The 22,228-nt window shown below is 47.3% G+C and overlaps 1 long non-coding RNA gene across 1 annotated transcript; it reads right to left on the reverse strand.

Moving 5' to 3' along the window:
- Positions 1-210: 210 nt before the first annotated feature.
- LOC125553953 (uncharacterized) lies at positions 211-1,726 on the reverse strand. The gene is made up of 2 exons (XR_015602121.1): positions 628-1,726; positions 211-464 (listed from the first exon to the last, which is right to left on the reverse strand). It is a non-coding gene; the product is annotated as an uncharacterized LOC125553953 (long non-coding RNA).
- Between the last annotated feature and the right edge of the window lie 20,502 nt (positions 1,727-22,228).

A 22,228-nucleotide genomic window follows, 5' to 3' on the forward strand; every position in this document is an offset into this window, starting at 1 on the left:
TTTAATTACCATTGATTAAAACTTATCTTGGTTTCATATCACGGTATAAATTCAAGCAAACTGTATACTTTGTCTGAGTCGACCAGCAAAACATGGACCAATGAATGGCTACTTCATAAATAGAAGACTGCGATTAACATGCTCAAAAACATAATCCTCTATGGAGATCAAAAGAGTAATATGGTGAGTGAGTGTACAATTCTGAAGATATTTGAAAAAGGCGAAAAGAGATCACATCTATTTTGCTAGCCCACATCCATTGTTGTCCATCAAGTACAATTGTTATTTTTTCAATGAAAGTGCGGTAGTTCTAGGAATAGAGGTTGCTAGATGATACATTGGTTGAAAACATAAGCAAGAAAAACACATACTAAATATTGCACTTCTCATATAATTGATACAAAACCTCTCCCGATTGGGAAATATTTCTTGTGGAATCCCTCATTAGGGTCGTAAAGCACAACCTGCAAATGTATATATGAGATTAATTTAGGAGGACTTAACATCATTACTAATCTCAGGTGAATGCATCAAATACTTGATAGGCATGTAACCACAAGTCATGATACATAGATGTACACATTATAAATAAAATAGACATCGCTCCAGCTATCCCATAGAACTTACCTATTTTTTTAAATGGGGAGAACATATATGGAAAGTACTTCCATCAACCTTATCTTGAGCTGAGGCTTATGTACAAACAATTACATGTAGTCGTCATGGCTGGATGTGTAACTTTGGCTGCCTGTAAACAACATGAAGAGAAGTACCCACAATTCCACAAAAGTGTATTTATCCAAATAGCAGATCAAAATGAGCCATAGTACTAGCTCATGTATCATCATAAAAACTATTAATATTGACTATGTAGGTTGGAGGAAGATGAACATGTGTTCTGCATTTTCGAATTGCTGCAAAAACAAAAAACTAATCTGAAATTGTAGTCAATTAGGTGTGGACGAAAAATGACTGACCGCTTCCTCCCGGTGAATCCAAACAACTTCGATGCAAACAATTGAATCTGGCACCTGACAATATAACACGGGTCCCTTTTTGTTGACATCCACATGATAAAGAAAAAAGGAAATTGCATAAATTTGTGGTCTTGAGGATCAGTGTAGCACCATCCTATGAAGCAGACGACTCTAGCAGGAATCTTTATGTCAAAATCGGGAGGGGCATGAGAATCAGAGAACAGGTCGTCAGAGATTACAACCTGTGCTCCTCCTCACTCCAGGGCATGCCCTTGCGGAGCTCGTCGCTCCTCGCGCCACGGCCACGGTCACAGCCTGCCATAGAGATTCGCGATGGTGGCGGCATCGTCCTCGTCCCATGAGTTAGACCTGGACGTGGGCGAGGTAGGCCGTCGGAGGAGGAGCAAGCAGCCCACGGCGGCGAGATCCATGACGCGGCCATGAAGGCACCTGCAGAGAGGAATGACACGTAGTTCAGAGAAGAGAGAGAGAGAGAGCGAGAGAGAGAGAGAGAGAGAGAGAGAGGAAAGAGGAGAAACGAGAGAGGGAGGCACGGCGGTGGGGTCCTGTTGTCTGCTCCCGGCGAGGTCAGGAAGCGGTCGGCAGCGGCGGAGTAGGAGGGGCGGGGGAGGAGGAGGGGCTAGGAACCCTGGCTAGGGAATCATGAGTCTCTCGAGGGCACTCTGGAGGCCTCGCTCGCTAGTGCGTGCGTGCGGTTCGTGGATTTTTTTTCGGTGGTTTTTTCATAGATTTTTTTTTTCGGTTCTAGGGAGGCGACTACCTAGATGCAGTACATGGTTTTTGTTGGTTCGCTCCGGGGGGGGGGGGGGGGGGGGGGGTGAGAGGACGAAAATAAACCGGTGTTGGTGGGACGAAATTTAACCGCGGAGAACTATCAACTGAGACATTAGGAGGAGAGATAATTAACTAGGATAAACAATCATCTTATCATCATCTACTTCTTGTGACACTTGTCGCCACTGCTCTACTAGGATAAATGGAATAGTATTCTTTACTGTGAACAATGTGCTTTGTTGGGCACACAAGTATATGGATCATAGCCTTGGGCGAGCAATGTGGCCGCACGTGTTGTGCTAGCTCGATGTTCCTTCTATGCTAAGTTTTCATTAATTGATGTCATTTTATGAACATACCATCGTTTCCTGCCATTTCCTCACCGGTTTCCCGGCACCACCCAGCGATATTGCGTGCGGCGCGCGACGCACGGAGGCAACAAGCGCAGCCTGTAGCACATCCACCTTTTCCAAGCATGCCAACCCACCAAAGCGCTGCCTCTGCCATCAACCTCCTCGACGAGGAAAATGAGAAGGCGCCACGGCCCGTTGAGGCCGAGGCGCTCCCCGACAACGTGATGGATGATGTCGTGATGTGTGTCATCGCTAGGGTTGAGCAGACCCTTGGCGCATGGCGCTTCAGTGCCGCGGATCAAAATAAGCATGTCAGCGCCGAGAGGCTGCAGCTCGCCGCACAACATGATCGATGGTGTGCCTAGAGCAAGCTAGTATTGACGCGGCTCACCGCACAACGAGACCGTTGGAGCGCCGCAGAGTGAGAGGCGCGGAGCGCCGCACAACAAGAGTGGATCTATTGGTGCTTGCCTGTTGTTGACAGGGCATCGCAGTTGGGTACATGTCCCATCAGTACCCCCATTCGTCACTAGGAGTGGGCAGAGGCCATCTGCACCGTACTTTCACTAGAGGTCGCCCTCGCCGTACTTGGACCGAACACCCGCTGCGCCGTTCGCATGGGTCGTGCCGTTCGCCTTGTCTGCGGCCCTCTGGATGCCAACACGCTGGTCGTTAGGCTCGACCGCCTCCTTGGCCCAGGTGTCCACCTGGGCGCAGTAGAGGAACTTGGCCATCGCATCCCCGAGCTGGTGATCTTCGATGAAATAGCCAACTTGGAGCTCGATATCGTGCTCCAGATGTACTGCGAGCGTGTCGACCGCTTGGACGAACGCTTGCACAAGTTCAGGCAGAGCCAAGAGCTACTATAGGCAAGGGCTGCTGGTCATGGTCTCATGGACGCGTTTTATTTTGTTGAGTCGTTATGACGTGGATCGCTGTGTATTCACAACAATGATAATATTGCTCTGTTTATTGCTCTGTTTCAATGTGTGTACTCTACTTTCCGTTCTTATATGTTCTGTTTCAATGTGCATGTATATGCTTTCCATTCTGTATATGTGGATGATAACAGCTAGATACAAATTAGTATACGAAAACAGAAAGAAAATGGAATTCACAATATATATATATATATTAATTGTTCATTACTTCATCATAGAATATATATATATATATATATAATATCATCACATATACTTGATGATACTTAACTACTAGGTAAAATGCACAAAATTGAAAATGAACAATCCTAAAACTAATGATCGCTCCTAGGCGCAGTATTCCGACAGCCTCTCGCCAGCAGCTCCCTGGTGCACGGCGTCTTCCCAGCGCGGAGGCAATACTCTGCCTCCTCCGCCTCGCAGAGCTTAACGTACCGATCTGCCTCTTGCTGGCGGACGAGCATGAACGATCTTGCCATTTCGTCGGGCGCCCACCGGAGCTCCTCGTCGGTGGCACGCTGAATCTTATTGGCCCACGTCCACGCAGCGATCAGGCGCTTAGCGCCTTTGACCTTCCTCGCTAAGTACCCGTCTTCGTACACCTCCTCCGCATGACGACGAGCCCGCCCCCAAAGATCAACCTCCTCCTTTTTCCAAGTGGCATCATGGGCTTCACAGGCCGCTTGGTACCTGGCTTCCTCCTCCGCCTTGTCCTTCTTGAATGCCACTTTCCTGACTTTCTCAGCCGGCAGCAGCGACTTCCACGGAAAAAGATTGTACTCGCCCCAAAACCACTCCAAAGTTTGGTGGTCTGGCGCAACCTCGTACGGCGGCGCGTAGGGCTCCTCCTCGTCGCTGCTCTTCAACTGAGCATCCACGGGGGGCGGCGCCTCCTCGTCAGTGCGTGGGCAGATTGGCAATGCAATGGTAGAGATTTGAGAGAGAGAGAGAGGGCAAGCAAGGGAAGGATGTAGATGAGAATGCAGGCGGGACGACAAGAGGAAGGTAGTATTTATTGGCGGCTGGAATCTAGATCGACGGGAACAGTACACACGCCGGTCGCCGAAATTTACGAGTATTGTAGTTTGAATTACACACGATTCCCGTAGCAAAAGCCGTTTGTGAACTTAATAGCTGACGGTTTCTAATACATAACCGTGTCTAATTAATAACCCGCGCCACTCACCTTCTAAACCTCGAGGTGTGAAATAGAGTGCCAATCGTGGGGGGCCCCATTGTCTTGCTAGATCTTTACATTTTCTTTTTTGAACACCAGATATTTACATTGTTTGATCATTTTTTATTTTTTTTGGAATTTAAATGCCATGGCACTCAATGCATGTGTCCAAGCCGTGACACCAATATGTTTGAAAATTCGTTCCAATTTACTGCACATGAAATTAACTCGCACACAAGTACACACACTTTTTTCACAACGTTATGGTTAGCCGTTGCATGTAGATATAGTTCAAATTTGGATTACGGTCATTAGATGGCTAGAAAATCACTTAAATGTCTTTAAAAGGTAAAATGGCCTCTTAAATTTTCTAAATTTTGACATGACAGATGTTTTGGTGCACGCTAACTGTAGAAATTTTTTCAAGCTCATAAGAGGAAGCTATCATCGGTTCGTCATCAAACATGCATTGTTCCCTTTCGGAACCACGAGCCTTCTACCGAGTTGCTCCGGTTTGTGAGGGGCGTGTGTCCAAACTTTCGTCAAACAGGCCAATTTTTTTTACCACATCATCTTGGTGGCATGACATTACATCAAGCGAGGTTTCAAGTTTGTCTGATCATTTTTAATATTTTTTTTGGAATTTAAATGCCATGGCACTCCATGCAAGTATCCAGGCCGTGACATCAATATGTTTGAAAATTCCTTCTAATTTACTACACATAGAATTAACTCGCACACAAGTACACAAATATGATTTTTCAAACCATTATGGTTAGCCGTTGCATGTATATGTAGTTCAAATTTGAACTATGGTCATTAAATTGTTAGCAGATCACTTAAATGTCTTTAAAAGGTAAAATGACACCTAGAAGTTTCTGAATTTTCAAATGACAGTTGTATTAGTGAATGTTAAATGTAGGAAAATTTTGAAGGCCGTAAGAGGAAGCTATCTCTCGTTTGTCATCAAACATGCATTGGTCCCTCTCGAAACCACGAGCCTTCTACCGAGTTGCTCCGGTTTGTGAGGGGTGTGTGTCCAAACTTTCTTCAACCAGGACAATTGTTTTACCACATCATATTGGTGGCATGACATTACATCAAGTGAGGTTTCAAGTTTGTCTAATCATTTTTTTTATTTTTTTGGAATTTAAATGCCATGGCACTCCATGCATGTGTCTAGGCCGTGACACCAATATCTTTGAAAATTCCTTCTAATTTACTGCACATGGAATTAACTCGCACACAAGTATACAAATATGATTTTTCAAACCGTTATGGTAAGCCGTTGCATGTAGATGTAGTTCAAATTTGAATTACGGTCATTAAATTGCTAGAAAATCACTTAAATGTCTTTAAAAGGTAAAATGACCCCTAGAAGTTTCCAAATTTTCAAATGACAGTTGTATTAGTGCACGTTAAATGTACAAAATTTTGAAGGCCGTAAGAGGAAGCTATCTCCCGGTCGTCATCAAACATGCATTGTTCCCTCTCGAAACCATTAGTCTTCTACCAAGTTGCTCCGGTTTGTGAGGGGTGTGTGTCAAAAATTTCATCAAACAGGCCAATTTTTTACCACATGGTAGCATGACATTACATCAAGCAAGGTTCCAAGTTTGTCTGATCATTTTTTAATTTTTTGTAATTTAAATGACATGGCTCTCCATGCATGTGTCCAGGCCATGACACCAATATGTTTGAAAATTCCTTCTAATTTACTTCACATGGAATTGACTCGCACACAAGTACACAAATATGATTTTTCAAATCGTTATGGTTAGCCATTGCATGTAGATGCAGTTCAAATTTGAATTACGGTCATTAAATGGCTAGAAAATCACTTAAATGTCTTTAAAAGGTTAAATGACCCCTAAACGTTCCCAAATTTTCAAATGACAGTTGTATTAGTGCACATTAAATGTAGGAAATTTATGAAGGCCATAAGAGGAAGCTATCTCTCGTTTGTCATCAAACATGCATTGTTCCCTCTCGGAACCATGAGCTTTCCTAGTGAGTTGCTCTGGTTTGTGAGGGGTGTGTCTCCAAACTTTCATCAAACGTGCCAATTTTTTTACCACATAATCTTGGTGGCATGACATTACATCAAGCAAGGTTTCATGTGTTTCTGATGTTTTTTTTATTTTTTTGGAATTTAGATGACATGGCACTCCATGCATGTGTCCAAGCCGTGACACCAATATGTTTGAAAATTCCTTCCAATTTACGGCACATCGAATTAACTCGCACAAAAGTACACAAATATGATTTTTCAAACCGGTATGGTTAGCCATTGCATGTAGATGTAGTTTAAATTTGAATTACGGTCATTAGATGGCTAGAAAATCACTTAAATGTCTTTAAAAGATGAAATGACCCCTAGAATTTTCGAAATTTTGAAATGACAGTTGCATTAGAGCAAGTTAATGGTAGAAAAATTTTGAAGGCCGTAAGAGGAAGCTATCGCCCGTTCGTCATCAAACATGCATTGTTCCCTCTTGGAACCATGAGCCTTCTACTGAGTTGCTCTGGTTTGTGAGGGGTGTGTGTCCAAATTTTTGTCAAACAAGCCAAATTTTTTACCACATCATCTTGGTGGCATGACATTACATCAAGCAAGGTTTCATATGTTTTTGATCTTTTTTATTTTTTTTTTGGAATTTAAATGCCATGGCACTCCATGCTTTGTGTCATAGTCGCGAGGCCAATATGTTTGAAAATTCCTTCCAATTTACTGCACATGGAATTAACTCGCATAAAATTACAAAAATATGACTTTTCAAACCATTATGGTTAGTTGTTGCATCTACATGTAGTTCAAATTTGAATTATGGTCACTAAATGGCTAGAAAATCACTTAAATGTCTTCAAAGGTCAAATGACCCCTGAAATTTTCCAAATTTTGACATGACAGTTGTATTAGTACTACAAAATTTTCTAGTACATTTAAAACACCATATGTTGCCACTTTACTCCAAATTCGTCTTTTACAGTTAATAAAAAATATCAACAACATCACACATAATTTTTTGTAGGAACCGTTTGTGATGAAAATTCGTTGGTCTATTTAAGTCTTCCTCCTTAAGCTTCGCTGGCTCGTCTGCTCCACTGCCGGCAACCCGCAAATCCACAAATCCCGACCCCCATTCCCGCAACCCCTTCTTGCAAAGATGATGCCATGGAAACGCTTCGTGAGGGCCCGTACGATGGCTGCGTCCTCCCCGAGCACCACCGCCTGCGCCGACAGCGCGGCCGCCTAAGCCGAGAGTGTCGCCGCATCCGCATTGAGCGTGGCCGCATCCACCGAGAGGGCGTCTGCGGCAGCCGATAGGGCAGCTGCAGCAGCTGAGACAGCTATAGCAGCTGCTGCAACGGCGGCTGCAAATGCCGAGAGCGCTCGAGCTGCCGTCCGTGTCACCGATGTCGCCCTGGCCTGGGTCGAGGCCATCCATGCCAAGATCAAGGACCCAAATGCTAAGATATTCCAGGCCACCTCAGAATCCAGCATGCAATCCATGTCCGAAAAGAAAGCGGTGGCCATGGAGCACCTGCTTCCTCATGAGATCACCCAGTGGGAGCTGGAGATGCAGGAGGCGGCGGAGATCAAGGAGCGACGGGAGGTGGAGTTGCGCGTGGCCGAGGTCGAGGTAGAGAAGAGTCTGTCCGTCGAGGAATCGGCGGTGGAGTACCAATGCGAGCTCTGGCATAGCCACTACTACGAGTACTACAACCTTGAGGGCGGCGGCGAGGATGAGGATGAGGACGCGGTCGACTTCAGCAGGGGGACGCGGAGTCCACCAACGGCGGCATCTCGCCAGGACAAATCATCGATGTCTCATCACACACTGGCGATGCATAGGCCAGCGCGGTAGCGGCTTTGTTAAAATTTTGCATACTTAGGCTTCGTATTTAATGCTGGTCTTTTGTTAGAGCAATGTTTAGGTCAACTGGCTCTGTACAATTACTAAAATTGCTCGATTTAGTAAGTGTGGTGTGTGTGCTGTACGCTCTTTTGTGTGCCCAAATTTGCAAGAGATTTTAAATTATGCAATGGCGTGGATGTGGACATTACCCAGGGAAATTTCCACCAAAATTTGAATTATCAAACTCATCCCATGCGCGTAAAGCAGAAGAATCGTTTGCGATGCACACAATCCTTCAAAGTGAATGGAGTCCGGCGTTAACGCGCACAAATTTCCCTCCACATTTTGAATTTTTTGGCCTACCGCCGAAATATCTACCCCATCCCCACCCCCGCCCTTCACAACCCCCTTTTCTCCCCGACCACAAGTCACATTTCCCCTTTTTACTCCTCCCTCCCTTCCGAAGCTATAGCCGTTTCCTCGCTCGCTTCCTTGCTCTCACCGTCTGCTACTTCTTGAGCTTGTGTCGGCTTTTCCGTTGAAGAGGAAAGGGTGATGCAGCAAAGTAGAGTAAGTATTTCCCTCAGTTTTGAGAACCAAGGTATCAATACAGTAGGAGACAACGCACAAGTCACCAAATACCTGCACAAACAAACACCAACTTGCACCCAACACGATAAAGGAGTTGTCAATCCCTTCACGGTTATTTGCAAAGTGAGATCTGATAGAGATGCATAAATGGTAAAGTAATATTTTTGGTATTTTAGATTTATGGAACGAAAAGTAAAAGATTGCAAAGGAAATAAATAGAAGATTATATGATGGAAAATAGACCCGGCGACCATAGGTTTCACTAGAGACTTCTCTCAAGATAGAAAATATTGCCGAGCAATTGATAGAAAAGTTCAAAGTTATGATGATATCTAAGGCAATGATCATGAATATAGGCATCATGTCTGTGTCAAGTAGACCGACTCCTGCCTGCATCTACTACTATTACTCCACACATCGACCGACTCCTGCCTACATCTAGAGTATTAAGTTCATGAAGAACAGAGTAATGCATTATGTAAGATGACATGATGTAGCGGGATAAACTCAAGCAATATGATGAAACCCCCATCTTGTTATCCTCGATGGCAACAATACAATACGTGCCTTGCTACCCCTACTGTCACTAGGAAAGGACACCACAAGATTGAACCCAAAGCTAAGCACTTCTCATATTGCAAAAAAACAATCTAGTTGGCCAAACCAAATCGATAGTTCGAAGAGACTTGCAAAGATATCAAATCACGCATATAAGAATTCAGAGGAGATTCAAATAATATTCATAGATAAGTTGATCATAAATCCGCAATTCATCGGATCTCAGCAAACACACCGCAAAAAGGTATTACATCAAATAGATCTCCAAGAACATCGAGGAGAGCATGGTATTGAGAATCAAAGACAGAGAAGAAGCCATCTAGCTACTAGCTATGGACCCGTAGGTCTATGGTAAACTACTCATGCTTCATCGGAGAGGCAATGGTGTTGATGTAGAAGCCCTCCGTGATTGAATCCCCCTCTGGCAAGACGCCGGAAAAGGCCCCTAGATGGGATCTCACGGGTACAGAAGGTTGCAGCTGTGGAAAAGTGTTTTTTGGCTCTCCTTGTTGGTTTGGGAATATATGAGAATATATAGTCGAAAGAAATAGGTCAGTGGAGTCATGAGGGGCCCACAAGGGTGGGGGGCACGCCCTCCACCCTTATGGCTAGCTCGTGGCTTTCCTGACGTGTACTCCAAGTCCTCTGGATGTCTTCTGGTCCAAGAAAAATCATCGCGAAAGTTCCATTCCGTTTGGACACCATTTGATATTCCTTTTCTGCGAAACTCTAAAACAAGGAAAAAACAGGACCTGGCACTTGGCTCTAGGTTAATAGGTTAGTCCCAAAAACAATATATAAAATAGCATAATAATGCTTATAAAACATCCAAAACAGATAATATAATAGCATGGGACAAAAAAAATTATAGATACGTTGGAGACGTACCACCATCTCGCATCCTACCGCCGAGGTCACCATGGTCTTCTTCAATGACCTCTCCTGATGTTCCTCCTCCAACGATGATTTTTTCAGCACCCGGGTATGCCCCTCTTCTCTCTCTTGAGTTATGACTTGGAATGAAGGATTTTAACTCGACGGTCAATTTGAGTCATTTCTTCCTCTTGTAGCTCCCTAGGACCATCAGTTGCAACGAATGGTGCAGGGTGGATGAAGATCTGCCTGCTCATTGTCACCATCAATCTCCATGTGTGAAGCTAGTCGCGTTTGAATCTGCGGATAGTGGGAGGAAGTTTCTTGCATGTGTAGAGAAGGTTAGCCCCACTTTTGTTGTTACAAATCATTTCTTAGATGTGATTCAGACACTATCACCGTGCTATGTTATTCTGGATGTTAACATAGTGTCACAGTTTGTACCTAGTATCTAAAACTGTTGCCATCTCATCGGCGGTGCCATTAGAAAATTATTTGGCATCGCTTTAGCAGTTGGTGCAGCCAACTTTGTGTTGGGAAATGTAGCATGCAATATCAAAAAAATTCCTACGCTCAAGTAAGATCTGTCTTGGAGATGCATAGCAACGAGAGGGGGAGAGTGTGTCCATGTACCCTCATGGACCAAAAGCGGAAGCGTTTGACAACGCGGTTGATGTAGTCGAACTTCTTCTAGATCCGATCGATCAAGCACCGAATGTTCGACACCTCCGAGTTCTGCACACATTCAGCTCGATGACATCCCTCATCCTCTTGATCTAGCAAAGGTGTCGAGGAAGAAGATGAGTTCAGTCAGCATGGCGGCATGGTGACGGTGATGGTGAAGTGATCCACGCAAGGCTTCGCCTAAGCACTACGAAGATATGACTGGAGGCGTAAACCATGGAGGGGGCGCCACACACGGCTAACGATTGTTGGTGTCTATTCTAGGCGCCCCCTCCCCACGTACATATAGGTGGGAGGGGGAGGGGAGCAGCCATGGGACACCCCAAGTAGGAGGAATCCTACTTGGGGGCCTATCCCAATTTGGCCTCCCCCCTTCCTTATTTCCGGAGAGAAAGAGGGAAGGGGGTAGGGAGAAAGGAAAGGGGGGCCGAACCCCCCTTGCTCCTTCTCCAATTCAGACACATGCCTAAGGGGGGGGGGGGGCGCCACCCCTTGTGGGCTGGTGTGCTCCCCTCTTATGGCCCTTATCTTCCCCCGAGGGTTCCGGTACCCCCCCCGGTACTTCGATAAATACCCGATACTACCCGAAACACTTCCGATGTACGAATACCATCATCCTATATATCAATCTTTACCTCTCAACCATTTCGAGACTCCTCGTCATGTTCGTGATCTCATCTGGGACTCCGAACAACATTCGGTCACCAAATCACATAACTCATATAATATTAAATCGTCATCAAACGTTAAGCGTGTGGACCCTACGGGTTCGAGAACTATGTAGAAATGACCGAGACACCTGTAACGCCTGGGTAATCAAGCTACAGTAATTCCACGCTAATGGTGCCACGTCACCACGATTACTGTTGCTAATCTACCGTTAGTTCGAAACCGAGTCAATCCGAGTCAATTTCAAACTCAAATTAATGGCAACAATAAAAGTTTTCAAAAGTTGAAACAAAAATGTTCGGTGGGTGCCGAATATTACAAGGGTAATTATAATAAGGCAAACACATTTTTATAAAATGTCTAGATAATTTAAAATGATTTAAAACAGAAGAGAAAATAAATAAAAACAGAAAACAAACTATAAAACAGAAAACAAACAAACAAAAAAGACAAAACAAACAAACATAGATGATCCCCCCTCCCCTGGGCCGTTCGGCCTAAACGGGCCACCAGGCCAGCCCACCTAACCCCTCTACTAACCCCACGAGGGGGAAACCCTAACCTACCCACTCCCCACTCCCCACTCCCCTCCCCACGACGCGCCCCCTCCTCCCCCGATCCAGATCAATCGGGGCTCGCGACTAACTGCCCCCCCTCTCGTGACGCGAGCGCCCCACTCCCCCCATCTCCTTGAACCCGACGCCGCGCCCCATCTCTCGCCGTTGCCACCCCGTCACCGTTGGACGCCGTCGCCGGAGCGCTTCCCCGTCGTCCTCTATGTCGTCGCCGCCTCGCCGAATCGTCCCCGTCACCCTCCTCGTCCCCCATTGCCGCGTGCCCTACACCCCCTGTGAGGCCCTTCTCCTTCTCTGCCTTCACCCGCAGCGCGCGCTTCCCTCGCCCGCGCACGCCCGCGCCCGGCGCTGCGCCCCAGCGGCGCTGCAACTCCGGTGCACCCCCTCCTCGCCCGCGGCTCTCTGCTCCTCACGCCGCCCCGCTCGTCGCGCCACACCCCTCGTCCACTCCCGTACGCCTGCCCGCATGACCCCGCGCTGGCCGCTCCCGGCCTTGCGACCGCTCGTGCACGCCCGCTCCTCGACGCGCCCGGGGCACGCCCCGCAACCACCACCCGCGCCTCATGACCTCACTACTCGCACGCGAGCCCCGCCGCTGCGTTTTCCCCTCTTCCCCCGCTCCCTGCTGCGAGCTGCGGCTGGACGCCGACAGCTCGTCCCGGCCGTGCCCTCCCCTGGCTACCCCGCTCTCGTCGCCCTTGCCGCGGCTCTGCTTCGCCCGCGCCACCACCGCCACTGCTGGCCGACGCCCGGGTCCAGTCGCGCGCGCCCCGCTGTTGACGCCGGCGTGCGTCGTGCGTGCTCCGCCCGCTCCTGGGCGTGCGCCCGCTCGGGCTGCGCCCCGCGCCCGAACCCATTAGGCCTTGGGCCTATGACAAGTGGGCCACTTCCCAGAGAACGTTTAAATAAAAAGGATTTAAAAAATAATAAATCAAATTAATTATCAATTAATTAAGTTAATTAATCTTGATTAATTAAACTAATTAATCATAATTAGATTAACCTAATTAACTTAACCTAATTAATCTGTTAATTAAACCAATTAATTAGGTTAATTAGTTATGAGTCAATGACATGTGGCCCCCCTGTCCAGTTTGACCAGTCAAACTGTTGACTGGGTTGACCCAGTCTATGATGGGTGGGCCCTGTTTGACCCTGTTGACCAGTCAATAGTTGACTGGTCAAATGCTAACTGGACCACCCTTGACCCCACCTGCCAGCCACACATGCATTCTGTTGGGTACAATTCTGTGTACCCATAGCAATTTAAGATTTAATTTTCGAATTAAAACAATTTAGAAAATGATTTAAAGCTTTTAAAATTAATACAAAATAAACCGTAGCTTGGATGGAAAAACTTTGTACATGAAAGTTGCTCAGAACGACGAGACGAACCCGGATACGCAGCCCGCTTGTCCGCCACACACCCCTAACATATCAAACTCGCAACTTTCCCCCTCCGGTTCATCTGTCCGAAAACGCGAAACACCGGGAATACTTTCCCGGATGTTTTTCCCCCTTCACCGGTACCACCTCGTACCGCGTTAGGGCACACCTAGCATCAGCTTTGTCATGTCATGCATCGTCATGCATTTGTTTGCATTATATTTATTGTTTCTTCCCCCTCTTCTCTCGCTAGACATCGAGACCGACGCTGCTGCTACCCAGTACGACTACGGTGTTGACGACCCCTCTCTCTTGCCAAAGCAACCAGGCAAGCCCCCCCTTGATCACGAGATATCGCCTACTCTCCTCTATACTGCTTGCATTAGAGTAGTGTAGCATGTTACTGCTTTCCGTTAATCCTATCCTGATGCATAACCTGTCATTGTTGCTACAACTGTTGTTACCTTTACCTGCAATCCTAATGCTTAGTATAGGATGCTAGTTTATCATCAGTGGCCATACTTTCTTGTCAGTATGCCATGCTATACTATCGGGCTGTGATCACTCGGGAGGTGATCACGGGTATATACTTATACATAAATACATGCTATGCAGTTGGTGACTAAAGACGGGTCAGCTCGTAGGAGTACCCGCGAGTGATTCCGATGTCGGGGGCTGAAGGGGCAGGTGGCTCCATCCCAGTAGAGGTGGGCCTGAGTTCCCGAAGGCCCCCGATGATTACTTTGGCGGAGCGACAGGGCAGGTTGAGATCACCTAGGAGAGAGGTGGGCCTGGCCCTGGTCGGCGTCCGTGGTTACTTCAGAATAACACGCTTAACGAGATCTTGGTATTTGATCTGAGTCTAGCTACTGGCCTATCCGCACTAACCATCTACGCGGGGACAATTATGGGCACTCGACGTCGTGGTATCAGCCGAAGCCTTCGTGACGCCAGCGACTGAGTGGCGCGCGCCGGGTTGGACCGCGTAACGCAACTTCCTTTGTAATGGAGGTTGCTAGGTCTGCTCACCGGCCGCGTACGCAACATGCAGGTGTGCAATGGGTGATGGGCCCAGACCCCTGCGCCATAGGATTTAGACCGGCGTGCTGACCTCTATGTTGTGCCTAGGTAGGGCTGCGACGTGTTGATCTTCCGAGGCCGGGCATGACCCAGAAAAGTGTGTTCGGACAAAGGGGATCGAGCGTGTTGGGAAATGTGGTGCACCCCTGCAGGGAAGTTGATCTATTCGAATAGCTGTGTCCCTCGGTAAAAGGACGACCCGGAGTTGTACCTCGACCTTATGACAACTAGAACCGGATACTTAATAAAACACACCCTTCCAAGTGCCAGATATAACCGGTGGTCGCTCTCTAATAGGGCGACGAGGGGAGGATCATCGGTTAGGATTATGCTATGCGATGCTACTTGGTGAACTTACCATCTACTCTCTTCTCTTGCTGCAAGATGGAGGTTACCAGAAGCGTAGTCTTCGAAAAGACTAGCTATCCCCCTCTTATTTCGGCATTCTGCAGTTCAGTCCACATATGATACCCTTATTCCATTTGATACCAATGCATACATATGTAGTGTAGCTCCTTGCTTGCGAGTACTTTGGATGAGTACTCACGGTTGCTTTTCTTCCCCTTTTCCCCTTTCCTATATCCGATTGCTGCAACCAGACGTTGGAGTCCAGGAGCCAGACGCCACCGTTGATGACGACTACTACTACTACTCGGGAGGTGCCTACTACTACGTGCAGCCCGCTGACGGCGACCAGGAGTAGTTTAGGTGGATCCCAGGCAGGAGGCCTGTGCCTCTTTCGATCTATATCCCAGTTTGTGCTATCCTTCTTAAGGCAAACTTGTTTAACTTATGTCTGTACTCAGATATTGTTGCTTCCGCTGACTCGTCTATGATCGAGCTCTTGTATTCGAGCCCTCGAGGCCCCTGGCTTGTAATATGATGCTTGTATGACTTATTTTATTTGTAGAGTTGTGTTGTGATATCTTCCCATGAGTCCCTGATCTTGATCGTACACGTTTGCGTGTATGATTAGTGTATGATTGAATCGGGGGTGTCACAAGTTGGTATCAGAGCCGACTGCCTGTAGGAATCCCCCTTCCACACTCCTTGGCCGAAGTTGAGTCTAGACATTACAAAAACTTTTACTAACATGGTTGTGTGCCTTACGGGCCCACGTCGCCATCTGGGTGGTATTAGCATCTTTTACTCCTCGATCCTTACTCTGGGACTCTGAACTCTCTCCTACTCGGGTTAAACGATTTTACTAACTCTAACACTAGGATCCCGTGACCACATTCACCCCAAAGTTGGATAAGCCCTAGTTATTCTTTAGAGTAGTATTTGAACATTATCCACATTGTCATTTGGCTCCTGTGAAAACATCTTTGTTTTCAGATGGAACCCACGAGGCAGGTCGTGCACCACACGATGGCCATTGGTGCCTCAGGATCACCTGCTGTGTTGGTTGAGATGATGACCTATCTAGGTTATCGCTGGCACCCTGAGTACACCGTCTATGAGGAGTATCAGGACTTCAACCAGGAGCAGTACCGTGCCATCGTTCACCTCTACTCTCGGGAGTATGACTCCACTACCGTGCTGCACACTCCTCATGGTGTTGGAGTGACTATCGATATGGCGGTCCACGATGCTGCTTATGCTGCTCTGACACGTATTCGTGGTGAGTATCAGGAGCTGGACACCTCCCCCTTCAGGCACATTGCTATCGCATCCGATGTTGGTGCGGAGGGTTACTACACTGCGGCCTACTCCATTGTCACCCGAGAGCCCTTCTACCATCAGAACCTGGTTCTGCATGCTGATGGGCTGGATAGAGCTAACCGAGCTCTTCGCCACGAGTTGTACACCACCCGTGAGCACCTGTATCGTGCTCTGACGCTGTTGCACCCCTCTGTCCGATCTGGTGGTCTGTCGCGTTCTGCGATCTACCCTGCCATGGACCGTGATGCCCCAGGGCGTCGGCTGGCCAGATGTGGGAGGCTACTCTCCTGCACTTGGTCCTCTCCTGCCACCTGCGCATCGGATTCCGCACCAGAGTATCCGTGGACCCCAGGCTACTCGCGTGGAGGTCTTCCCTTCGCGTCACTACCAGCTGTCGGGCTACACCTACCTCCGCAGTACCGCGTGGGACTGATGTAGACTTTCTTGTTAGTGTTAGATGCATTCGCTGTGAGCCTGTGTGCCGCCTATGATGTCTTAGTCTATGTACCGAACTCTGTGTACCGAACTCGATGCATGATCTCTTTTGTAAGATATGCCGACTACTATGTAGTATCTATCGTGCTGCTTTCGTTGTGCATGTTTCATCATGAATGATTCTTGTCTTTTCAAATTTCTCAATGCTGAACTACCCCTGTTATATATTGGCAGGATGGTTAGACCAGGTGGTCGTGGTCGTGGTGGCAACGCCCCACCACCGCCTGAGTACATGGCTGGGATGATGCAACAGTTTGAGCTGAATCGTCAGTTCATGGAGAATATTATGGCTCAGTTTCCTCGCCCCAATATGAACTAGCAGCCAACCCAAGTGACTCTGCAGGATTTCATGCGCCTCAACCCAACCGTGTACCGCAACTCAACTCAGCCTCTGGATGTTGATGACTGGCTCCGTGACATCACCTATGAGATGGAGTATGCTGATGTAGCCCCTACCAGCTACGTCACCTTTGCTTCTTTCTTCCTGAAAGGACCCGCGGCTTAATGGTGGGACAGCCACAGGCGTGCTCTGCCAGCTGGAACAATCATCACTTGGCCAGACTTCCAAGCTGCCTTCTGTGCTCGCTTCATTCCTCAGGGAGTCATGGACCAGAAGAAGCGTGAGTTCCGCAACCTCACCCAAGGCAACAAAACTATGGAAGCTTATCTGCGGGAGTTTCTGGATCTGTCCCGCTATGCTGAAGAAGACATTGCAACTGATGCACGCAGACAGGAGAAGTTCCGTGATGGCCTTCAAGCTGACATCAAGCTCGCACTTCTAGTGCATGACTTTGCTGATTTCGCCACCCTGGTGAACAAGGCCATCAATGTCGAAACTGGTCTGCAGGAATACCAGAGCTCTCACAGGCGCAACCGTGACACGGGCTCATCTTCGGGCCCGTCCTCACAGAAGCGTAAGATATGGATTCCCAACAGCATGTACCAGCCAACTGCACCTGCCCCAAGGCAGTCCTATGCTGCACCTCGTCTGCCTGCTCCACCAACTAGGCAGCCAAGGCTTCCAGCTCCACCACCCCAAGCTCCTGTTCCCACTCCCAATAATGGTCTGTGCTACAAGTGTGGCCAACCTGGTCACCTTTCCAGGAACTGCTATCAGAATCAGAACCAGAATCAACTGGCCCTCCCCATAGCTGGCCGTGGAAGCAACCAGCCTCGCAACAACAATGCCAAGTCTTATGGTCGTGTTCATGCCAACCACGTTGATCTCAATGAAGTTCTAGACCATCCTGCTACCGTGATGGGTACACTCCTCGTAAACTCAATACCTGCATCTCTTTTATTCGATTCAGGAGCATCGCATTCATTCATGTCAGAAGATTTAGCATACAAGCATGATGTTAAATGTGAGGAGATGAACACTTCGGTATTTGTCGTGGTTTTGTCACGGCAGGTGTCCTAGAGAAAGGACTTAGTCGTGGAGCCATCGCGACGGGTTAGCTTGAAGGGGTTAAAGCGGACACAGGGACGCAAGAGAGTTTATACTAGTTCGGCCCCTTCGATGAAGGTAAAAGCCTACGTCTAGTTGTGATGGAATTGATGGGGTTTCAATGACCAGGGAGCAAACAAGCTTCGCCTATGTCTCGAGTTGTTGTCTATTGTCCTTGAACCGCCACCGGGTCGTCCCCTTATATACACGGGTGACGCCCGTCGGTTCACAGAGTCCCAATACCGGCTCATAGATGTGTCCGGTTTGGTCTCTACTTATTCCTAACTTACAATACAAGTTAAATACCAACGCCGGTTTACGGCTACAGGCCTTGAACCGACTGTGGGCCTTGAGCCCTCATCTGCCTTCTTGGGCTTTAACATACTTAACTACTGACGAAGTTAACCCGGCCCAGATAGGCCGGTTTACGCCCAGTAGTGATATACCCAACATTAGGCCCCGGATTGATTTGAACATGTTCATGTCAATCCTTTAGCAAAAATCTTCATCTTCAATATCTTCTTGTAGTTTGTTGAACCACCGTGATGTCATCTTCTCTGTTCGTTGTAAACCGGCGTGACGTCACCTGTTATAAAGGACCTTAATAGGTCTGCGACAATTAAGGCGACATCTTTGTTTCCAAACCCACAGGCCCTTGATTTTCGCGCCTGACTCCTGTCCCTTGCCTTATAAATAGGACCGAAGGGTCATTTCTTTTTCCCCTCCGTGCCCTTGTGCTTCGTCTTCCTCGCGTCGCCCAGCTTCGGAGCTCCGCCGCCACCATCAACCTCTGCATCAACCTTGGCCGCTGGATCAACCTGGGCGCACCAGAGCACTGCGGCAACCTTCCGCGTCTTTCTCATCTCCAGTAAGTCTTCTGTTCTTTTCAACACAGATCTGTTCTAGGGTTTCATGTTCTTCTAGTGTTCATCGCCTGTTTCGTGTTCATACGATAACTCCTAGATGCATCTGTGAATCCTTACTCTGTGTAGCGGTAGTTTTTAGCATCCGCCTTCAGTTTCATGCTTCAAGACCATAGATCTATATGTATCTCTGCCCATTGATTCAGTACTGTTCTTTTTTGAACCTTGAATATTTTCCTTATTTTCTGAACTTGCTTCAGATCCGTCGCTGTAGGGAAGTCTTATGAAATCTGTTTCTGTAAACTTACTCATCTGCTTCAATGTTTAGACCAGGCGGTTTAACTTTGTAGAAAAAATTTCCAAACCGGTATATACCATTAGTCCCCTTGTTGAACCGCCAGATGTTGTTGCTTCATAAAACTCCGGTTTAGATAGATCTGTCTCCGGTTTAACATTGCACATACCAATGTACCTTAATCAATGCATTTTTGAACCGGGATCACCTACCTTGTAGATTTCATCATAGCCAAGCGAGTATATGAGTGCAACTGGGTTCCTTCTCGCGTCACAGAGGCTCAACTGGACGATTTAGTCCTGATCGGCGCCTTAGGCAGCAAAGATACCATCCATTGGAGGGCTCCTGGCAAAGAATGCCCTCCCACACCTCAATAAGGAGAGGTCGTCGTTTTCGTAGATCACTTAGCCCGGGGCTTTAAGCCGCCCGGTTCTAAATTTTACCAGGACGTTTTAGCCGATTTTCAACTCCACCCACAAGACACTGGTCCCAACTCTGTTACAAACATGTGTCACTTCCAAGTGCTCTATGAGGCGTTCTTTCAAGAGGATCCCATAGTGGAGTTGTTCAGAGACTGTTTCCATCTAAACCACCGTACTGAGTTTTCTGATGGTTCCAATACGGAATTGGGCGGTGTGGCGATTCAGAAAAGGAAAGAGGTCACATACCCTCATGCCAAGATGCATAGCCACCCCAAAGAGTGGAATCAAACATGGTTCTATTGCAAAGACACCTCCCCTGCTGTTGAAAATCCTTTGCCTGGCTTTCGTCTGGAGCGGCTTAGCAATACACACCCCTTTCCGCAAAGGTTAACTGCCAAGGAGAGAAGCAAATACGCTCCTCAACTGTCCAAGCTCAGAGCCTTTATGGCCAACGGTTTAACAGGGGTTGATCTCGCTCGCCGTTGGATATCATGGAGCATACTACCCCTTAGTCAGCGCTCCGGTTTGATGTGCGAGTATACTGACAGTGTTGATGACCCACTACGACATGCTAACATCCAGCTCACCGACAAAGAAATCACAGAGGCTGTGAACAAGATGCTGAATGAACCGGAACACATCTGTGCTAAAACTGGCCTGCTTCCCTTCTATGCCACCAACAAACCGCCAGCTGTAAGAGTTTGATTTTTCTTTTTGCTGAACCTGTTATTGATATATCTGGTCATTGTTTAATATCAGTGTCTGTGTAACCAGGGCAATGATCCGTTTTGGAGCAAGAGACTGCCGCAGGAGAAACCAGAAAAACCAGACAAACCGGAAAGATCAACCCGGCAAAAGACTAAAGCTGTGAAGAAGACTGCCCACAGGAAAAGAACCATTGCATCCTCTAATCCGGCCCCTGATGATGATGTGGATAATCCGGACCTTGAGGTAGGGCTTGAATCACTTGGCTTATTTTTCATGCATCTTATTGATGGTGATATTTGTCAGGATGATGCCGAAGCCAGCCACGCTAATGCTGCAGAGGTAATTATTCTCTCTTCCGATTCAGAACCTTTTCCTTCACTAAAATTCCGTCAGGCAAACCGGAAAGTTAAATTTTCTCATCCTCTTGCTTACTTGGATCCCAAATTTCTTATGAAGACCCAACAGCACGAAGCTTGCCGCATAACCCGGCATAGCGGCCAGGTAGTTACCTCCACCGGTTTACCGAACAATCCGGTTCAGAAACGCCGTTCAGAGGTCTCTAATTTGCTTGTCAGTGCTTGTCCTAAAGCGGGCTGTTTTCGTCAACCTCTTAATCCATCTGACTCCGATTATCAGGTTACTTCCCACTCACCCTCTGGCGATTCATCGGCTACTCAGCTGCCACCGCTCAAACCGGTGCTTGGGTAAGCCATACTTATATTAATATGTCCGGTACATCACCTTGGAACACATTCTGTATTTGACTTTGTTATTCCTTTCAGGGCCAAGCCTAGGCCGAGCAAAAAAGCTCGCCTGGATAAAGAGGACGAGGAGGATGCCATCCCTGAACCGGGAAAAACACCAGATCTTGAAGCAGCTATTCCTGAAGACATACCCAATGATCCACCGCAGCGAGATGACGATATTATTGCTGAAGAGAGGCCTATTGATACCTCAAGTCCTGTCAACCAGCCCACAAGCCCCATCCGGATTGAGAAATCCATCAATCCAACAAAGCCTACTGATAAGCCAACGGCCGCAGTTCAAATCGGTGATGCCAAGGATGATGAGGTTGTCATTACTGGCATTGGTCGCACAGAGCCAGGCAATCCTGTCACTTTGTCTAAACATACTGCCAAGGAAGAATTTGCTGCCTTTGCCAAAGGCACGTGGAATGTTGATCTGGCGACTTACGCTGCTCTGAACGCCCAAGACATCCATTCCGGCTATCTGAACCGGCTGTATACTAGTCGTGACTATGAAGCCGGTCTGGTTAACATGATGAAAGATAAATATGAGGTAACTTCCATATGCTCTTTCCTGCTTGTATGCTTCAATTCTTGCTGACTCTCCTAGCCTCCAAGGGCCGGTTTGTAATCTTCTTTCAAAACGGGACTTACTAATATAAATCTTAATGCCTCGAAATTCGCTGATGTAGCCCCCAAGGGCCGGTTCAACTTAATGTAGTTAAACCGGGACTTAAGTAATTAATATCTCCGCATCAGAACTTTTTTGAACAAATAGCCATTAGCCCCCAAGTGCCAAGTTGAATACTTGTATTGAGTTTGGGACTTTGTAATCAATTGAAAGATGATGATCAAATAGGCATTTGCCCCCAAGCACCAAGTGCATAACTTGTTATGTGGTTGGTGCTTCAATTCTTGCACTGCTTGCTGAATCATATAACTGCCTGTATGCAGGCTGAGCTGAAGACAAAAGAGACCCAAATCGCCAATCTCCAAGAAAATCTGAAGTCCCAACAGACTGAAACCTCAAAAGCAAAAGAGGAGTTGATCAGCGCCTTAAGCGTCATG

This window comes from Triticum urartu, chromosome 4A, assembly GCF_056163025.1.
Source record: "Triticum urartu cultivar PI428250 chromosome 4A, HENAU_Tu73, whole genome shotgun sequence".
NCBI lineage: Eukaryota > Viridiplantae > Streptophyta > Magnoliopsida > Poales > Poaceae > Triticum > Triticum urartu.